The 21,469-nt window shown below is 37.0% G+C and overlaps 2 long non-coding RNA genes across 2 annotated transcripts; both read right to left on the bottom strand.

Annotated features, from left to right (window-relative positions):
• Positions 1–9,713: 9,713 nt before the first annotated feature.
• On the bottom strand, positions 9,714–13,135 carry LOC148743428 (uncharacterized). Its single transcript, XR_015989185.1, has 4 exons — positions 12,921–13,135; positions 12,433–12,530; positions 11,352–11,802; positions 9,714–11,231 (listed from the first exon to the last, which is right to left on the bottom strand). It is a non-coding gene; the product is annotated as an uncharacterized LOC148743428 (long non-coding RNA).
• A 1,938-nt stretch (positions 13,136–15,073) lies between these two features.
• Positions 15,074–15,487, bottom strand: LOC148743427 (uncharacterized). Its single transcript, XR_015995049.1, has 2 exons — positions 15,309–15,487; positions 15,074–15,121 (listed from the first exon to the last, which is right to left on the bottom strand). It is a non-coding gene; the product is annotated as an uncharacterized LOC148743427 (long non-coding RNA).
• Between the last annotated feature and the right edge of the window lie 5,982 nt (positions 15,488–21,469).

Here is a 21,469-nt window from a genome sequence, read left to right as displayed (position 1 = left end):
AATGGTCAGAGCGGGATTTAAAACCAGGAACAGCCCTTTCGAAATGGTCGTCTGTTTCAATCAGTGACCAGGTTATTCACTGCATACTCGTAACAGGGTTACGAGTATGACATGGTCACTTCGTTACTATTCCCAAGTCAGGAGGAGCGCAAAATGGATTAAAAGTAAATACAATATAAAGACCTAGTATTTCATTAACTATATACTCACAGCTCATTCAAATTAGTCAACAACAACGCTTAGAGTTATCAAGGCAATAGTAAATGGGGTTAACAAAAGGAAGACCCCCGAGATGTAGAAGATGAATATTTATTTAATTAAGAAGATACTCAAATAAACTAAGGTGGGTTGTTCTCTTCTGTCCAATACCGTCTATCTGTGATCCGTCCCACCCATCTCACTTTCTTTATGGCTGACTACACCCACTAAGCCTAAGGGCCTTCTTGATCATATCTGATAATAATGAGATAAAACTCTCAGCGACATTAACAGAGGAATGAATATCAGTTACTTACAGATTGATCAATTTGGAGTTGTTATTAAGGACTCCAGGTGGTAGCTCCTTTAGCTGGTTTTTATCCAAATTCCTACGGGAAGATATTTCCCCTAATTCAGTTAAAAGTGTTAACTATTGAGTATTTTTGCCGTAGCGAGCCTTTTTACTATCAGGATTACCATTTATTCGTGTTATGTCCAGGTCAAGCAAACGCTTTTGCTATTATTTTCAAAAGGTCGATATATGATCATCCCACGATGTCAATGTACGACTGAACCTAAATCTGTTACTCGCTTTGTGGAGGACGAAAAATGACATATCCGCTCATATTCAATAAATAATGAGACTTTGAGCACACCTCGTTGGCGAGCCAGGATAGAGGTAACCTTCACGACATTTTCTTTAACTTGAACTGCGATTTAAGAAGGGGAAGTTGGATTTTGTAGATGGCGTGAAGGTAAACAAAACCGATGTGATCTTAAAGGTTGTAACTGATTACTTATAGATCGTTGAAATCTACGTTGTTGATGAAGACTCCAGATGATAGATCATTAATCTGATTGTCCTGTAAGCGGAAAAGGATTTTAACTTGGAGTTATGGTCTGTTCAAAGAAAGTAAATCACCCTGGTCTCGTAAATGCAAGAAATTTGTAAGTTTTCCCTTCGTTCTTCTAAAAAATAAATATTGTCCTAAAAGTATTGAGCGATGAGGGATTAATTTAAAAAACCGTACTATCTTAGAATTTCCCAAATTTTCAACACAAACCTGCGCAATTTTCTGTCCGGGAATTTCCGTAAGCAGCGATTCATGCTGAATCTACTACGCGGTTTTATGTATGCAAGAAGTTCGCTCGTTGAATAAATAATTGGTCTCTAAATATTTCATGGTCGTTTTTGCTTTGTCATTTATTAATGGTTTTCGGGTAGAGTACGACTAACTGGTAAACATGACTAGTTGTAATAAACTCTTTTTCTTCCTGCTCAACGTGTATATTCATGCTGTGTTATAAAAAGATTGGTTCGTGCTTTAGCTGTGCGTATATCGGGTTGTAGACGCACTTTCGAAGATTGGAGAGCACCCAAGAAGCTAGAGTTGCTCTCAACTGCGCCTGAAGCAACTCTTACGCTTCTTTCGTGCACTTAAAACTTCCCGCGAGTGCATCCATAACTCTAAACTGGATCTTGCGCTTCTGAGACTAAACCACTTGAAATTAAATTTCTTCCAAGTTGTTGAGGTTTTTGATTTTGAGATTTGAATTTCTACCTTCTAACCCGCGTACTAATTTGTATGCGTGTTATGGAATCTATGTAAAGACGTGTTGTGATACATAAGATAATTTAAGTAATAATAAGTTTGCTCACTTACAGCAACTGCAGCTTGGTCAATGGAGTGAATATATCACCATGTAATTTCTTGATGTTGTTCGAGGCCAACCACCTGCAAGATTAATGTAGGTCCTCCTTTTTTCAGCATTTCCCGTTTCTAGACACCCACACGAAAAAACAATTCCACCGACTTATAATCCACTTGCGGCTATCAAAAGTCATTGCACTTAGAGAACTTTATGCTTTCATTTATAACAGTGGAACCCCCATTAACTATAGCTGGAGAGGAAAACATAGTTAAGTTTAAATCTCATCTTATACTCTTTCTGTCGTCTGTATCTTGAATCATAATTCATTTGAATTCAATTTTGCTCCTTTAAGTACGCATTTCAACTATTTCCTACACATTCACATTGTAGAGTATATTCTAAACTCATGCGAACCACAGTTCCCACATAGCAGATTACCAGTAGGAAACTAAAATCACCCTATATCACCCTTAAAGTTTATAAACTAAATCACCCTTAAAGTTTATAAACAACAGAATTCGACAACTTATTTGTTTTTTATTTTCCTGAAATGCAGAGATATTAATTGAGCACAAAGAGAAAACTACTGATGTGTTTTCAATCGATTTATACACGCTTAGGTTGTTTTGCTTCGGCAGACAGTCTGGGTGAAGTCAAGCAGCACATATTGTGCTAAGGAACTGTGGGGCCGATTAATGATTGACGTCTTATTTGAAAAGTAATAAACTTTTCAAGTTCGAGTATGTAATTTTTATTTCTGACCTTTGCGCTCTTGATCATATCTAAAAGAAATTCAGCCAGACGATTTTTTACTTCAACTTTTATCTCACTCCGGGCCAATTTTCAAAAAAGATCGGTTCATTGCTATGAGCCCGAATTCGAAAATGTTTTTCCAGTTGGTTCGAAAATCAAAGCAGAGTAAAGCGCTTCCAAACTTTGCTTAGACGATCTGTTTACTTTGATCCGAGTTTGATTTTTTCCTAAATTCTCGCCACAAATAATGTTTTTATCTGCTAAAATAGTGAATTTCGATTGATTACAATTAATTACTTCAGATTGTTGGGAAAAAATCATTTTGGAAAGATTTTGGACAGTTCGTACAGTTCTATTAAAAGCTGTTATTTAGCTCTATTTGTTTGCTTATTTTATTACATGGACCTATGGACAGATCGAGCCGACCAATCTAAACTGACTATCAGGTTTTCAGCCAACAGAGAGACACAAAACTAGGAATAACATCTATAACAACCGGCTACCAAATTAAACAACTCCTCTCCACTCTGATGATGAATTCCAACCACGTTTCGGATCCCTTAACGACTACTCTCAGTCGTAGGATCAAACTACAAAATCAGAGTTTAATGCTTACAATCTCGCAGTGGAGTGTGGGAATTTATCTGGAACGGACTGTAGTTGTCTGTATTTGCAGCCAACTCGTGTAACCATATCCATAAACCTATACGTGGTTGTACATTGGCAAGGATCCGGACAGCCTTAAAAAAGGAAAGATAATAATCCCGTTGTCATGCTTCAGAATGCATTTTATCGTAAAGTTCGGATATAACGCACGCTGTCATTGGTTAAAAGGGCGTGCTCTATTAGAGTACAGAGCACGGAACTGAGCTAAAGCTGTGACACCATTTGCAAATTTATACTGTATATAGCGTTTTTTTTCGTGAATCTTAAATGAAATTTTGGAAAAAGCGAGCACCCAAGTAGGACCAGAAGAGCCAAAGTGTAGTGTATGCGCTTGGTTCTTGTAAGTATGCGCACGTCTGCGTATCATTCATTCCATGTGTTTTTCGAAATAAAACCGAATACATGGCACAAACAACGGTTTGTAAACGTGCCAAGTGCCGTAGTTTGCATTATTTTAACGTGTGCAGAGACGAAAATTCTCAAAAAGAACTAGGAAAATAGACAGTCCGAGTTTTGAAGGTAGTCACGCTCAGTTAGATTGTAAACTTACGTGCGGTAATATCAAGTAAACATGACTCTCACTTGTATAGTATATACATGTATAGTTTCATGTTCTAACACAGAGGAGAACAAAGGAGGAATGGTGAAACTTGAAGATTTATCAAACTGGTATAACTGTTAAATGTATGCAAATCGTGACGATTTCCGAGCGACTGTAATTATGCTGAGTTCCATCGCGGCTAGCTCATCATGGCAATCGCCGGTCATCACGGTGAAGCTAGCCTCAGAAATAACATTGGCTGCCTCTCGAGTGAACTGAAATAAAAGCTTGCTCTGATATCCTTTCCGATGCGTGGAGTGGAGGGTCATATCAGAGACAACAAACGCGTTTTACGGTTTTGTCATCCCGAAAAATCTTCTTGTCCCTGTGAATTCGGATGTCGTTCATTCATAAGACAAACGCCTTAAGCAGTTTGATTTTCTAATAGTCGACTACGTCCCGTGTTTCTCTCTACACTTCCTTCGTGCTCTAGCCGATTTCTATGTGCTTTACAACAGAACAGAACACAGTCAAGGCCTTTCTGTTTGTTAATTAGTAAATGTGGTTGGAAGTGGAAATTTTGAATGCGTCCGTGTAAGCATGAATATAGGTCAAAATGTTAAAATACTCACGTTCGATGACAAGACGGAATTCTTTCTTCTCAACACCATCCTTTCTGTTCACTTCACAGCTGTACTTGGCATTGTTTTTTTCAGTAATTTTTAGTTGAAACATCACACTTGTACTGTTCTGTACCGCTATGCCATTCTTTCTCCAAACAATGAATGGTGCTGGTGCACCTTGTGCTGGGCACCATAAAGACGAGGAATGGTTGGAAAGAACGTACTGAGTCTTGAGCACTTTATCCAAGTTTGGCTCGACTAAGAGAGAAAGAGCAAATACAGAAAAATTAAAAGCACTTCAAATCTGGTTATCTCATTTTCAGATACTTTCATCAAGACAATACTTGCCGGTTTTATTCGCTGCTTTGTTATTGGTAAAATAACTCATCTTGTAATAACCAGTTATCCAGCGAAGAGAATCGTAATATGGCGGATTTAAAAACAAGTTCTGTCCACTGGATCTCACAATAGTAGAAAAGTTCCTTCCACAAAATTTTCCAAGAAGATTGGCAGACTTGTTGTTTCCATCACGAACCTCAAGATACATATCATCAATGCATGGTGTTGGATGCAAAGTCTCCAAGGTGAAAGTGACTTCCACATAATGTCCTTTTGGAGCTTGCAAAAGTTGGCTCGCTTTAAAACTTGGGACAACTATCTGAAGGCTTACTTCCGGTATCAGCGTATCTGTGTGTAAAATCAATAGAAAATGAGAGGAAAAAGAAGGAAAGTTCCTCGCCCAAGTCTTGAAATTTGTAAATTCTATCAAAGCTATTTAAAGGCACCATCTAGAATGGGAGTTCGAGTTCAGATACGTCTGAGGAGACTCACGACATTACGCTTTGATTCAAAGTTATACACGTAAGACAACGTGGAGATTGGCTATGTCTATGAAAACTAGTGAGTAAACTAGTAAGTAAATGAAATCACACAGGGATGAAATAACAATAGCTTTGATATAAAGCAAAGGATGACCGACCAAGGAAACTGTATCACTTTTATCGGACATTGCAAACTACGACAAGTAAAGAGATTTTTGCTTCTAAGAGCAATAAATGTGGCTGGATTTTTTGTGACCATTGTTTCCGTACAGTTTAGTTTAAAATTGAGTGAAGAAAAGCAAATATGTCTTTGTTTAGTTGCTCAAGTGCTCCCCATAAATTGACTTCTGTAATATGTCACGTGCATGGTTTGGAGCTCACGTGTAATGGTCGTCCCCTCTCATGGATCGCGGAATAACGAAGTTCGGACTCTAGAGGGAAGTGGAAGTCAACTCCATTGCTTCTATGTTTTTTCTTTGTTTTTTTTTTTAATTACCAGGGAACAGTTAATCGATTCTCGTATCCCCCTCAGAGCTTCACAGCTACGTATCACCTCCGTGCGTGTGTCACTCGCTTAATCGCGAGTGTATCCTACGCAGGCCGGAATATTTCATCGACGTGTGAGGTATTCTCACTAGACCAAAACCCTTATCAAGGTCGGTAAAAAGTACCGATTTCCGATCCTCTAGAATCGGCTTAAATTAGATATTTAGTCTCCTAACTTGATACTCTATAAAAAGGAAAGATAGCAGTGCTTACAGAAAGCAATAATGAAACCCCAGAAGGTCCCTCTAGACACCATCTTCCTGTTTTTTGCTGATGGGCTGAGGGGAAGTTTTAAATATTGAGTCAACTTTTAAATAATAGGATTGAGTAACATAAAACGATGGATGATGCATTTTTTCCGCCAAGTTAAGTGCCTTGTATGTTAGCGGATCTCATTATAGATCAGAGATGCCGAGGCTGTGTTCCTCACAAAGCAGTTAAAGACGACGAGATGCAGCTATATCAAAGTTTCTTTTTTATGGCTCTGCTTTGCTTTACTAAGGTTTTTAAGTGAACTTCCTAGTGTTATATTTCACTGCATTTGATAATAAGAACAAGTTATATAACCATAATACCACGAAATTATCCTTATGCCGTAAAAGAAAAGTTGTAAAGAAATTCTTGTAGAAATGGCTTCTCCCTTACCTTTACAATTACATCTTCTTCAACGATGTAATTTCTCCTAAGGTTCGTTTATTCTTCCTTGTACATGTATTTCTGTCTCTGTGTGCGCGCCTTAAAGAACGTGCCGCGGCAAACAATTGACTGAATATAAAAACATGAAAATGTTGTAATTTTTATTATCATTCCTGTTTTTAAAGTGGTGTAGGAAAAAATCAATAGTCACTTTTAAAATTATGGCACTGTAAAGATAAGTGCAGTGGATGTTGGCAGACTTGAGGACGCTGAATTTATTTATCAGCCTTTAAAACGAAGAGTGCATATGTAGTACCTCATATTTGCCTTGAATATTTAAATATCGAGTAGGCACAAATACCAATATTTTTTTTAGAATTGAAAGGTCCGCCCTTCTCTCACTTCATTCACTGACGCTGAGTTTTATCTTATATCGTATCAAAATTTCAAACATCAAAAAGAAATAAATACCTGAAATGTTTTTTTGCTGCTCCCTCACTTCAATTTACGGATCGAACGGTCTTTAAACAGCAAAAAATTCATATATAGAAAGTTCGCCTGCATACAGCTGTTCCAGATCATCTTAAAAAGAATATTCTTATGAACAAGCCTTCCATTCAAGTCAAGTCACTATGTACCACATTCTCAATCATCTGTCCATAAAACGTCAGCAATTATGCCTTCAACCAATTTTGCACTTTAATAAATATCATCGACATGAGTCACCAACACATAACCAGCTTTTCAAATAAAAACCAAAAATGTTTACTCTTACGTTTTAAAAAATGTAACGAGTTGCAAGCGCTCGAATAAGTCAACCCCTCTCCTTGAAAAGGGCAAGTTTCAAAAAGTGGCTTGACAGGAGATCACAGGATGTGCCCCAAGGCTACAATGGTGGTGAAACCAGAATTTCGCAGCCCCCATCCCCCTCCCCTCCCCTCCCCTCCCCGCTCCGATGTGAACTATCACAGGGAAGAAATTATCATAACTCAACGAGAGTCAATATTCAGCTAACCGTTGTTCAGTTGTGTCTCTCAGTTTTATTAAATACAGCGTATAGTATAGATTTTTGCTATTGGATAAGTTTTCACTTAAGCTCGATTTCCGCCGCTCTATCGAGTCCCGTCTCACCGGGAGGAGCGTGGCCTATGTTCTTTCCCTATTTGTAATAACCTGTTCATACCAAAGATGCGAATATAATATACCAAGTAGCGTAACTGTAGTTAAATATGTAGTAAATAAAATTCTTGTGTTCATCAGAGCATAAGACTTTAGTGGAACCAGTTTATCAAATGCATAATATGGAATTCAAATTTTTTGGCCCTAGATATGATCCTAATACAAAGCTCATACAAAGCGAGACAAAATAAGGACTTTAAGGTGCTTGAGAGCGAATTTAAAGTGTAAGTGGGCCATACCTAGTGTTACAAGCACTAAGAAATAACCCTGTGAAGTTGTAATGAAAGGAAATTAAAACGGATCAGAATGAAAAAAAATCGTCGTGTCATTCGCTAAGAGGTTGGTTGGTATTTCAAAAGACGTTTATTTCTTTGCAGTTTTTCGCCATTTCAAAATGATTTCTAAAGTTATCATCTAATATTCAAAATAAAAAGTAGAAAACACCCGCTTACATAACTATTATGCAAATAAAACAAAAATATTTTCTATTATATATTGAAAATTGTCCATTAAATTAAAAGATAAAAACTATATTCCATTCCTGCAGTACGCACGGTTCAGTTGCTAACAGCGAATAGGAAATTTTCAAGTAATGACACACACAACTAAATAGAACTTAAACTTATTGGTTTCCTGCAATCAGGCGGGATAGGTTAGTTTAGTCTTTAATAAAACAAAACGCTTTTTTGTTTTAAGAAGGACGTTTTAAGTTATTACCTCTACACCTATTGGTATTCTTTTGATACTGGTTTAAAAAAAAATATTAATCGTTTTATCATCTTGCTGGGTGTTTTATTTGGCCAAAATTGTTCAAACCCAACATCGTTAATTTGAGTCCAAATATATCATATTTAGTCATATCTATTTAAATGAATTCATTTACATCAGGAATATATTTTAAGCCTCCTTCTTAACCACATTTTGTTGATAATAATAAATGAAATATACATCTAGATCGCAATGTGTTATGTAAATTAAACTTCAAATCGTATATAGCCTCCTTTTCTCTCTTTAGAAAGCTGGATCTCCATCGACTTCCGTTAAGTTATTTTCCTAACTAAGAGACGTTTAGTGAGCTAACCAAGAAAAGTTAGCGGCAATTTTTTTTTTTTTTTAACCCTTTGAATGCCAACCCAGGTGCATGCCTCGCAACCAGCGGCCATATTGGATTTTTCATAAAATAATTTTACTCAACAATTTGAGCCCTTTGGCATTGTATAACTCTTTTTAGCTGCGACATTGTCCTCCTCACTTTCACTATCTTCGTTATTTTCATTCTCGCTTTCGAGTTCGTCGATCTCTTCGACTTCTTCCCCGCTTTCATCTTCATCCTCCGAGCTCGAAATACTTTCATTGTACTCTGAAACATCTCCATCACTTTCGTCGCTCATATCAGAGTCTCTATCAGCGAAAACTTCTACCAAAACTTCCTCAGCTGTCATTCGACGTGTGCTGGCCGCCATGTTGGATTTGGCAAGGATTTGCCGCGAAAATAAACAAAGCCTTCTGGGTGTTATGTTGTGCCACAGTGCAAAATTCTGTGGTCAGCGGATTCTCAAATTGTTCCCAGGTCCTTTGAAACAACCACGGATAAAAACCTTGAACGACCGAGAAAAGAAACAAAATGCTTGTCAGAGGACGTATATATACGTCCTCGGTATCTGAGGGTCCTATTTTAGGACGTATATATACGTCCTTGGCATTCAAAGGGTTAATTATTCATCTTTTTATCATTTTTTTAGGATTGTCAGAAAAAATAGATAGGAAGGGAACATATTTAAATGATCGTTTACTACGTTTGGGGAGGCGGGGGGGAGGAGGTGGGGTGGCGTAGCTGGCATCGTATGGTCGAGGTGGCAATTTGTTCAGCATTGACAACTTAAGTGAATTTTTCATAAAAATTGGGATCAGGGTTTGACAGGCCAACCAGGTTATTTATTCTTTTCCTTAAGCCACAGTTTGAACGATTGCAGGGAAAATTTTCGATGGACAAGAAAAGAGCTTTTGATAACCCTCAAGAATTTCCTACATCATAAATGATATTTTTCTCCCTTTCGCTTATTATCTTGTTCGGTAAAACACAAAAAACAGTTCATGTATCATTGGTATTGATTTTTAATAGCTTTTACTGATTTTAAAGACAATAGGTAATGTGAATAATCTTATTGCAAAATAGTTAGGTTACTTCGCTGTATCAGCTGAACCACTACTTTCTTTCTACTTTTCCATCCTTGACAATTGAAATATCCTACCTAAAATTTTTGGCTGCAATATTATTAGTAATTGATTAAGTAAATCACAAGATCAACAATAATATTTGGAGTAAATAAACGGAGGCTATATATGTTATTCATAATTAGTTCCCAGCGGTTTTAACCACGTAGAAGATACACTTAGTGGATGGTTTATTTTCTTTGCCGTAATACTACGGTCTGTCCCCTATACATGGCTTAAATAAGGATTCTCCAGGGTAGCCCTACTCACGCTAGAGGTCTTCTCAAGATCATCGTATTTACCCGACACAGATATAAAGTATGGAGAGGCTTGCTAACATTTACTAGCAGATGTGAATACCATTTCGACTGTTCTTTCTAATTAATATTTCTATCATCTATTATCATTTTCTGTGAAGGAAGGATATGTCTCTCGGTTTTAAACATGGAGAACAACCGATTGAATCAGTAGGCCAGTGGTATCAAACAAGATCACATTTTAATAGTAATCAAAGTTTTATGTCTTTACGTGGAGCATGGTTACCCATATTGCCCGAGCCAGAGGCTCATGTATGAAACGCAAGACAACAACCCACCCATCCCACCCCAGGGGAGGACATCCATCACACAGTAACCTCGTGCGTGGGAAATTAACGTCTCCTACCCCTAACCCTGCAGGAGACGGGACCTCCATTTATTTGTTCCTATCCGAGAAGACTAGAATATCTAAACCATTTCTTGATGTTATAGAAAGGCAGCATTTTCTTCTCAATTATGTTAAAACCTTGAGTGTTGGTCCGGCCTAGCCCTCGACCTCCCGCACATCAGTCCAGCGCTCTATCCATTGAGCTAACCGGGAGGCGGTTAGCTCAATTTTTATGAAATGATAAGCCTTGAAAAACATTTTCCCGTGATCTGACCAGGAAAAGTAGGAAGCTATCCTTGCTTTACTGTGTTCGACAAAAGTATTATTTATAGAATTATTCTTCTTTCTGCATTTCACCATTCTTTGATAATCCAACATACTGCTCTCTGTTGTTCAATGGTGTACTACAACAAGAAATATCTTGTTAGATGTCAGGGATAAACCTATTCCTAAATTTTTAGTCCTGATACTCAGATAACCTTACCTAACAATTTCAGTGAGTTATACGGCGAGCAGGTTACTAGAATTAACAGTTCTATGAGCTAGACGTATTATCCTGGCTCGTGATATCGAAGTTTCGTGACTGATATAATCACAATGAAACATAAGTAGGAATATATAATTACTGGTTAGATCTAAAAAGTTTAGGATTTGGCTTTTGTTAGCTTTATATCCTTCCATCGACCAATGATTACAATTTTGTATCATATTCCAGATCATCTTCTTCAATGTTATCTTCTCCTTCGTGATCTTCTTCTAAAAGATGTTGAAAGGGAAAAAGTTAAGAGATCACAATAACACTATCAGAATGAATCGTTACGGTATTTAACTTTATGTTATTGTTCAACGAACAGAAATAGAGGAGTTATCAAGAACCTCGTTCCTGAGGTGGCATTGCCAAAGCCTGAATTTCCATCATTTCAGCTCCTTGCTGCACTAAGAACACAGAAAAATAAATGAGTGAATAAGCCTCTTCATGTAAGAACATAGCAGGGCAGAAACGATTTTTGAAACTGTAATACAATTGTTTGAATGTATTCAATGATCTTGATATTGATATAAACGTTGTAAATAAAAAAATGATAATAATAATTGTAATAATTAGGATGAGATCAACGTTTGTGAATATATGAAATTCATACATGTGGAGTGCCGTACAGGCCTGAATTCTTTTCAGGCCTTATTTTCACTACTGCTTGAGTAGTGTTCGTTACTGCGAAAATCGCTCTCATACTGATATAATGAGATCATTATGTACTTTCCTGGTTAAATCGTTCTTCAATTCCAACTTAATAATCGCCATGCTGCTCTTGTTTGACTTGTTCGTCTTGATTAATGGACAAAAAACAAGAGCGAAATAGTTAAATCATGTCCTGAAAAGACAGGCGATTTCAAGACCAGTGATGTACATACTGGCAATTAGATGCAAAAAGTAGTTGTAGCGAACGACAACTCAAAAAAAATGTGTCAAAATGCAATCGAAGTTTTATCTTGATGAGCTTCGGTGCATTTCTCCGCCAAAGCTCTCTATGTTTTTTTTTGTTTGTTTGTTTGTTCTTTTGGACGCCATCTTCCTGTTATCAGCTGATGGACTGGGGGGAATTAAGTTTGAGTGTTGAGTGGGGTTGAAGCATTTGACTAAATAACGTAAAATGATGGATAACGCATTTTTCCTTAGGCTAGGCGCCTTGTATATTATGGATCCCATGACAGATCACAGATGCGGGGCTGTTTAACTCATAAAAAGTAGTTGAAAACGACAATTTGCAGTTTAATCACAAAGAAGATTGTCATTGTTTTTTTTTTCAAGACACTCCTGTGCCTAATCGAGGCTTTATAGGGAACTTCCCGAATCATCTTTCAGTATATATCATAAAAAAACAACAATTCATTACCATTCAAAAATGTCCTTACGCCAGATAGGAAGGGTTATGAAGAGATTCTTCGAATTCCCTACCTGTGTGGTTGAATTTTCTCTGACTATAAATCCTCAGAAGATGTTTATCCTCTCTTGTTTCTCTGCTTCTCTGGGCACGCCAGAATATAAAAGTGTCGCTGTGAACAATTCACGAGATATGAAAACTTGATAATGTTGTTATTGTTATCTCAGAAAGTTTAAACTGAATAAAACGGTAAAAGATGATATGGGAAAAAAATAAGTTTGTTAAAGCCTTAATTTCCCTTTTTGAGGCTTAAACGCAGCATTTGATGACAGACTTGAGTAAATACGAATTTCTTTATCAGCCCTTTAAAGGAAGATTGCATATGTAGTAATTTATAACTGCCTTGTTTGAATATCGAGAATGCGAATCGAAAATAACACTTTGTCCTGAACAATTTTAAGACCCGCGCCGCCCTTTGCTCGTTTAATTTTGAGTCAAATATTACTAAAGTTTAATTGTCGTCTTACCTTGCATATAGAAACATCAAAAAAGAAATAAATACCTGGAAAATATTTTTGCAGTCCCTCACTTCGGTTCAGATCGAACGGCTTTAAACAGCAACAAATTAATGTACGAGAAAGCTCGTCTGGATACAGCTGCTCCAGATCATTATCTTAAGAAGAATAATCTTATGAACACGTGCATTCATTTCAAGTCACTATGGACAAATTCTCAAACATGATCTGTGCTATAAAGTCAGCAGTTGTGCCTTTGACCAGTTTGCATTTTTTCTTGTTAATTTATACTCCATACGGTAAGAGTCACAAACATATTAGCGGTGTTGAAAGAAACACTGTTAGTTTGACAAACAAAACGTCTCATCTAAGATGCGACATGCTGTAGGCGCGCTCATAAAGGAAACGTTAATTATTTTCAGTGTCTTCAAAACGGGGGGGAGGGGGAAGCTATAAGAGAGTGACCTGGTAAGTAATATGATAGTAAACTACAGAATAAGCCCTTGGGGGACAATAATGAAGAAACTACAATGATTACCAAGAACAGTTGGCACATCCCCCGTCTCTCCTTATAGGTGGTCGACATCCCTCCACTATGTATAATAAGACATCTTGTATTTCAACTCTATTAAGTTATTTAAAAGTCCCCCCAGACAATGATGCAAGGAATTATTGACCACTTTTTAATACCAAGTAATACTGAGATGGGGAAATGGAGAGTTAAGTGACAGTTAAAGAACACAATTGAAAAAGTTTCAAGACTCTTGCCACTTATCTAGTTAGGTATCTGGTAGTTCCCCACGCCACTCCCCGACCAAAAAAACAAAAAACAATAGAGAGGAGAGATTATTATAAAACTCAATAAGAATCCCAAAATGTGTCTTAAAATATTCTCAGATCGCTCTTCCAGCTTTATAGGATGCCGCGTATAGTATGGGTTTTTCTTGTTAAAAAAGTTACTGCCCGAGACTTAGAGAAAAGGGTCTTTACCGACGATAGCTTAAGTTCAAACCAATGATAGAAGTATTATATTGGCTTGAACTTTTTTTTTAATACAAATACATTTATCGTTACAACATAGTGATAACATATTTCCTGGAACATGGGATAGACGATTGCACTGAACCTATTTTTTCACATGGATAAGCACCTAGGGCGCGTCGCCGCTTTAGTTGGGGGGATTGAAACTAGTAAATTATTATGGGTTATGTTAATAACGTGTGAGCATATGCATAACGAATCATTGTTTTGGAAAGCTAGTTTTTATGGACATATTCGGCCACGAAAAGAAAATTTAGTCCTCAAGTTCTCTTTTATTTTATGTGCAGCATAGGATGAATATCATGAGCTGATGTTGAAATGGGACATTGATTACACCTTCTTTCTCTGTAAATATCTCAGAATTTAAACCAAAACAAACCTCAAACAGTCAAGATGTTACTGATCCCTTTCGTAACTTTTATTGTTATTACAGTAATGAAAGTAATAAACATTTGAATACAACATTTCTATCATTATTTAATTACTAACCACGATATCTTTTAATCGCGCTCCATAAACTGTAATTTGCTTCTAGACCGAAAAGCCGTCGCATCGATATACTAAAACCTTAGTGACTAAAGTTTTAATATTTCATACAAGCGCACCGGTTAATTTTTTGTTTTTAATTAAGGAGGGACAATATATTCGATAATTCAATGAGCCAGAAAAAGTGCATTTTCTGAACTCTGCATTAAATATAATATGGTATTGTTCTAATAATTATGCACATATTCAAAGAAAAAAAACGGGAAAACATCTTACGAAAACTTGTAAAAAACACCCTTAAAACTCCTGATGTTTTATTCTGTCTTTTCAAGCCTATTGACACCATTCGTTTCTGTTCTCCGAGATGTATTCCATCACCTGCTCTAATAATTTGCTTCCAAAAGAAACTCCTTGTTGCAGGTGTCTTAAAAGGTCCTTATTAACCGCGCCTCTGTTTTTGTTTACATGAAGGAAAGCCGACATTTATATATTGGGATTATCGTCACAAATAAGTAAGATGACGTCAGATGCAATCATGCACTGATTATGCTGAAGGGTCATGACGAGAACGTAAGACATACTGTAGCGGACGGAGGGATCTAGAGACATTCCATCATTGCTCCGAACGCGATATTTAGATAGGACTTTATACTGAAACCAAGTAAGCCACTCGTATCGATCAAAGCTCTTTAATTTCTTGATTTACTTGATTACGTAAAAACTGAAAGGATAATTACAACAAAAACCTATTACTATAATTCGCACAGAACATCGATTGTGCAATAGCAACGCAAAAGGGGGCGTATCACGGTACTAGAAATTCACAAAATAACACTAATCACGAGCAATAATATAAGAGAAATACTATAACTAAATAGATTAATACAAATTACAACTACAAATCATACCTCTTTCTCCAATCTTAACTCTTTTCTTTAGGTTTCTTTCGAGTAATCAACGCTACTATATTCCCACGTGTTATCTCGTCGCTCGATTAAGAAAACTGATCTGCTGAGCTATTTGCATCTCATAACCCAACGGAAGTTACACAATCATGGTTAACTATTACACATTAATCATTACACATACATATGAACCACTAACACATAATTGATAAAAACATGAATTAAGTTGTTTAGATCTAATTATAAATATCTAAGTCCTGTCATTAACAAAAAAAGGGTTTGCTGGGAGACTTTTTAAGACAGCCAAGTATCGAGTGAAAAATCACTATACTTAACCGACGCACACTGGATGGTTCGGTACAACTCACATGAGGGTCTCAATGGGGTGACGGCTCTTACGGCTAGCGGCTGAAAGTTTTCGTCATTTTAAGGCTGTCGGTTAATTTATTTTCGTTATGGCTCAGACTAATGTTAATAATTAATGTCAATGATTTCAAAAGTTAATAGTTAGTTTACATTGTTCTAAAAAGGATAGTTCAGCATTTAGTCAAGTAGGCACTACGTCGTCAATTATGTAATAGTTCTAACGTATGTCGCCCACGGAATTTGAACCTGGGTATATCCCACTGCTAACTTACTTTATTACAGTGGAAAATCTGAGTTTGCTGTCTCCTTCCTTTGTGCTCTTGTTCCGCTTTCTTACATTTTATTTAAAGAAACAAAATAAACAAAATGGACAGTTCGATTATGTACTAGTGTTTTCTCGCAACAACTTCATTTGATGATAAAGGCCAAGGACGGTTTAGTCGTAATTCTTTTAAACCTTAGTTATCATGGAGAGGAGCTTTGATTTATTTTACCACAACTTGGTTCTGCCATTTTATTTCATGTTCATGCCAACTGGGATCTTCACTGATTCCGCTTCCGTGCACCATGATGCAGCGAACTGTGTGGTACAACTGGCCTCTCACAGATAGACAGAACTACTCTGTTAACTAAAGATTCTAAGATGTGATTTAACATTCCCCTCCTTTTGACAAGAGAATACCTCCTCTTGTTGTCATTGGAACTTTTAATTTCTATTTAAGGTCAATGAAAGCCCAAGGTACACTTACTTCGAGTAGGGGACACAGACTATTCTAGCTCTTTCTCTCTTTGCTCTACGTTGTGGCCGTTTATAATTTAATCATTCTCCACAAAAAGTAACTTAGAAAGTTAAAACGTGTGGTGTTTACTGTTGATCACTGGAACTTATTTTCATTGAAAGTCCTAATTTTCCTAAAAAGTTTGTCCATTACAAATCGTTAAGCAGAGTTCTGAGTCCTTCTGCAAATACACACTCAAGGCCAGTTCCTCGAATGTAGGCATTTCTACTATAAATTGCAACACAGAAAACTCTGCAATTGTCAGTTGCCAGATCATGACCGATACTTATAGAAGAGAAAATGTTTCAAAGTTTGTTTGGAAGCCTTCAAATCGGCTTTAGCATTACGTTAATAAAAATATTTCTGTGAAAATCTCTCTTTTCTCCACTGCCTACTCGCTAAAAAGTTGATCGGTTCATGAAGGAGCTTACCGTTACTACAGCCCTAAGTCACTCGGTTCCTCTTGGGAAGCATTTCGTTAAAATTCTCTAACTTAATTAAGTGGTCTATAATAAACTGAAAATGACTCACTAAAAGAGGATATACGGGAATACGGAGAGCTAAGACCTCCAAACTGCGTGAATGTTTCAGGGTTTCTACGTTTTTAGCAAATTTGCTTTATTTGTTTGCGTGAGGTATTCTCCACGGCTTGTGCCTAAGTGGCGGAGGGGGTGCGGGGAGAGACAGAAAGAGAGAACACAAAAGAAGGTCGTACATGCATGTGTTCTCTTTCAGATCCCAATCAGTTACGGCTCTGTAGTTCCCGCCTCTTCCCTCTGTTCATCAATAGAACACTGATAATTTCTTGTGAGACAAAGTCTCAACACTTGCAGATGATTACGTAATAAAAAGATCAAGAAGTTACAAGGTGACTCCTTTTCTCCCGTTGGTCAAACTGAAAAAGCTGCGAGTGAAAAGTATATCCGTTTTTACATGGATAAGAACACCCGTTCTTAGCGGACTATTATGGAAGTCATGTTAAGAAAATATAAAACAACAATACACAGGAAGCTAAATGTTTAACTTCAATGCCGGATATATCCTCTTTTTAGGGACTTGGGTACAAACCAAACAGAGGAGCTACTATCTCAAGTCTTCCACAACAACAACGAGTTGGTCGAACTGTAAGTAACTAAGGTCTATACCTATGCTTGTGCTTATTTTATTGAAGCGCGATGTGACAAGAATTGCTACTTAACTCATGCATGGTAGGTTAGTGAACCATGAAGGTAATGGAATAGGGTTGGAGGGTTTTCAGATCGGCAATATTGACAGAGAGGAGTAGAGCATCCTTCCATCTTCATAAATGACAATATACTGGAATTTTCAAATTCCATTTTCCAATTTTTATCGGTGAATTTGTTTCATTTGCAAACGCGAAGTGTTCTGGGTTGCCAACGTAGAGTGGAGAGGCAGAGAGAGGGCGAAATGTGATCGTCTTTGAAGGTTTTCTCTCTCAGGTGACAACTTTCAGGTTCCGTAGTGCCCACCTCGTTACCTAGTTTTACCAGTTTAGTAGTCGCATTTTCCTATATGTTAGACCGTAACAAGATCAAGAAGTTGAGTGGTGATTTATTTTCTCAGTTAATGGAGCTGCAATGGCTGTAAGTGAAAATTGGTACTCTTACAGCAGCAATTTTGTGTTTCAGATCGTACCATTTCTTACAGAAAATAAAATTAACTTAACAGTTAACGATCGCAAACCTAGTACGGGACTGAATTAATTTCCTCAAGATTTGAAGCAATGCCGATAATTAACGGACGTTTAAAAAGTTCCACCCAAAAATTCATTGCGTGTCATTTTTATAGGACACTAAAGGAGAACCAGATAGAGGAGCTACCATCAGGAATCTGAATTGATGGAATTGTATGGCGGTTAACAAGTTTGTGCTCGTTTTACATCCTTTTTTTGACTATCATGATCGTTATCGTTATTAATCATAGAATAATCGAAAGATTGTTTAACGAAACCATAGTCGTCGTGAGTGAGGGAACATTACTTTTGTGTTAACTATCGCGAAAACCACAACAGCGAAAAATAGAGTTACCAAGTTCATAAGAAATACTAAGAAAGCCTTCTTCAAGTCTCAAGTTGAGGAAAATCGGAATTGTCCAAAGAAACTATGGTCATTGATTAGAGATCTCACAAGAGATTCGCAAGGAAAGGATTGTCATGTTCGAGAGCTTGATGAAGACGGGGAAATTGTCACTGAAGACATTCATATTGCCGAACTGTTTAACTCAACATATGTAAATCAGGCCACAAAAATATTGGATTCCGCTGATTCATGTTTACCAACTGAGACCATGTCTTCCATTTTAAAGGAAACTAAGGACATCGAATACGCATTTGAACTTCCATTTATCTCCCCTGTGAAGGTTTTGAAAATGCTGCAGGAAATGCCTTCTAGCAAAGCGACAGGAGCGGATAGTCTTGACATTCGAGTGCTAAGACTTGCTGCGCCAGCTATTGCCAGCTCGGTTACGAGCCTTAGCAACTATTGTATTTCCACTCACAGTTTCCGTCAAAGTGGAAAATGGCAAAAGTGACACCAATTTTTAAAAACCAAGACTCTAAGAATGATAAACAAAATTATCGTCCAATCTCGGTACTTCCCATTTTGTCAAAGATCTACGAGAGGCATATATATGATTCATTGTACGCGCACCTGTGTACAATGAATCATATATATGTCATTTTCCATTCTGGAACAGCGTTTTCCCCATTGCTGTTGAACGACCCATTTCGAAACACAATAGTTCTGGAAAGAATTAGAGTCTTGCGGGATGGAGAAATGAGCCCGCGACCCAAATTAATCTTTCCTCTTCGTTTATGAAAAATGCAAAGCATCTCGAATTACGTTTGATTAAACAAGAAAATAAAAAAAAGAAAAGAAAAGAAATCGGGGTAAGGAAATCAGTGAAAAGTTTCTTTTTTTTCGGATTGAGTCTGTCAATTTCTAATTCAGTAAAGCCAGGACTAGCGAAGTGCGATGCAAGTTATCCACACCTGAAATAATTGTATTACGTCGATCACTGCCGCCGGTTTCATCTGTCGCTTGCTCATAAACATACGTTTCAACTTCGCAAAAGGCCATTGTTAGGATTTGGCATTTGTCGTGATTTGACTCATTTGGCTGTTCGTTTGCAACTGTATTCGGTTAAACTTAAATCTACTTAAAACCTGTCCGAAATTAACGTATTTACTTACAATCTAGGTCATCGAGAAGAAACTTTGGTCAACTCTCTCACGATATCGAAAGCCCGCGCTGAATTTCGTCGAAGGACGAAAGAAAAGAAAAACGTCGTTGGTAAATACACTTTTTAAACAGAAATGACGTTCACTGAGAACTTCAACCCAAGAAGACTTCAAATGTGTGACATTTATTGCTTGAAAAGCCATATGCGAAGAAGTACTAACTTCTCAATTTTTGGTCGTAATGGCGGCCGTCCAAAAAAAAGTTCTGGTTGAACTTTCTCTGGAGAGGAGTACGATTCATGTCAGATGCGATTATTAACCGTACGATGCACGATTATTTGTCTAAAAGCTCGTCAAACACGACTATTAATAATGCAGTCACGATTAATAGCCGTACTTTCTACGATTATTAATCGCAATAGTACACTCTTTGCGACTAATAATCGTAAGTGAAGCCCTTTGCGATTAATAATCTTAATTTCAGGACATTACGACAAATAATCGTTGAATTTTTCATTCCTGAAATTGAAAAACACTCCGGAAATTAATAAACACCTGTTTAGAATAACAAATCACGGAGTATTATGTGGTAAATATACTATCTTGATCATCTAATAAACACTCTACACTGTCCAAGACTTGATCAGCGATAGATATTCAAAGGTTCTCCACTTACAGCTTCTGCAGCTTGGCTAATGGAGTAAATAAATCACCACGCAACTTTGTGTTCTGACTTTTTGTTTAACCATCTATTGGTGGATAACAAGATAAAGCAGTCAAAGCATGTACAATTGCTCTCAGTTTTCAAATTTCAATAACGAACCAAGACTAGGGAAATAGAGCGTCATAGAGAGTAAATATAACCATAGTACGCTTTTCTTTGTCAGTCGCTAACAAATATCTGTTAATAATAATCGACTTTATTTAAAGGGAGTATACACATAACAGCTTTCGCTGATAAACCAGTGGCCCTCAAAACTAAAGTTAGTAAGTAACACATTCTAAGCCATAGAGATTAAAATAGAACTAACTAGTCGAACAATGTAACTATTCAAAGATTATGAATGCAATAAAACTAGATTATAATACAGCTTCAAAAGAATCAATGTCTCTAAAAGAATTTATAAAATAATTTATCAAATCATTCCTAAAAGAGGAGATGCTACGTTGTTTATTAAGCTCATTTGGAAGACTATTCCATAACTTAATACTACTAACTTGGAAAGACCTTCCTACCTCAGTAGTATTTCAATACTTGGGACAGATTAGGTTATACTGGCCATGCCTGGTCTCTCTACCATGCAGGGAGTGATTTGTAGTTAAAGTACTTTCAATATACGTAGGGGACTCCCCATGCAGTGCCTTATAGATTAACACGCACTTTCTTATCCTGACTTCATCATAAAATGGGATCCAATTTAGTTTCTTAAAATTTTCCACAGTTCTTGATCTGATACCTGTACCTAATATTACACGCGCTGCACGTTTCTGGAACCGAAACACTCTCATGAGATCTTCCTTAGAGCAATAGGTCCAAACTATACTACCATACATCATGACCGGCTTAATAAGGGCATTATAGAAGAGGAATCTTTCCTCAATGGGTAAATAAGTACACAACTTTTTCAGTAGGCCAATTTTTTTGCTAAGCTTCTCACAAAGTTTATCTACATGTTCCTTAAAAGTTAGTTCTTGATCAATTGTAACCCCAAGCAGTTTCTGATGTATAACTTGCTCGATAGCTGTTCCATTTGCTTGCAACTTCAAACTAGGGTCAGCTACACGTGACTAGAGACGCTTGCCAGTTACCAGAATAGATT

This window comes from Stylophora pistillata, chromosome 1 (genome assembly GCF_964205215.1).
Source record: "Stylophora pistillata chromosome 1, jaStyPist1.2, whole genome shotgun sequence".
In the NCBI taxonomy this organism is placed as follows: domain Eukaryota; kingdom Metazoa; phylum Cnidaria; class Anthozoa; order Scleractinia; family Pocilloporidae; genus Stylophora; species Stylophora pistillata.
The sequence above is the reverse complement of the archived record's forward strand: the minus strand, read 5'-3'. Positions and strand labels throughout refer to the sequence as shown.